The sequence below is a fragment of the Octopus bimaculoides genome, chromosome 6 (genome assembly GCF_001194135.2).
Source record: "Octopus bimaculoides isolate UCB-OBI-ISO-001 chromosome 6, ASM119413v2, whole genome shotgun sequence".
NCBI classification, from domain to species: domain Eukaryota; kingdom Metazoa; phylum Mollusca; class Cephalopoda; order Octopoda; family Octopodidae; genus Octopus; species Octopus bimaculoides.
Genome location: NC_068986.1, coordinates 38,747,493 through 38,748,348, shown reverse-complemented (window position 1 = coordinate 38,748,348; position 856 = coordinate 38,747,493).

Here is an 856-nt window from a genome sequence, read left to right as displayed (position 1 = left end):
TACCCCTGTTTTAACACCGGCGTTTCGAAGAGCTGGGCAGGACGTATCGCTAAAACGGCTCTTCCCATGGACCACAAATTAAATTTGTATACACAAATTAAACCTTGCCATGGAGGAATGTAGTGGTGGACAAAAAACAAGACAGGAAAACAAACAGAAAAGGCTATATGGCCAGACGGGAAAAATTATGTGTATGAACGCTGTGAGGCACGAACTTGAAAGTGGGGACGAAGTAAGTTCGCGTGTTTGCTCGGCGATAGCCAAGGAAGAAAAGGATTATTGACCGGAAGCATGTGACCATGCCGGTGTAAGGGGAAGAGAGAGAGAGTGGTAGAGGGAGAAACAAAGGGAGGAAGTAGAAGAATAGGTGAGCAACGAGAGGAAAAGAGGAAGAAAGGAAGTACGAGGGGGGAAAAGGAGATACGTAGTAGTAACATAGGAAGAATGAGAGGGGTAAAGAGAGATACATAGTAGTAAACAGAGGAAGAATGAGAGGGGGAAAATTGAAGAGGAAGAGAAAGAGAAAGAGATAGAGTAGCGTCGGAAAATATAAAGTTGCGAAAACTACTTACAGATTGGTGACGCTGCGTTCGGTCATGTAAAAACAAATGGTAAATGAGTATATGCATATATACGTACAGGTAAGTGCATACCGACGTCCACCTGTATGTATAGGTGCATATCTGGGTACAGGACATTGCAAACAAAACGTAGACGAGAAAACACACAAGCCACATAGAGAACATTCTTCTTCATCAGCTACCCCCGTTTTAACACCGGCGTTTCGAAGAGCTGGGCAGGACGCATCGCTAAAACGGCTCTTCCCATGGACCGCAAATTAAATTTGTATGCACAA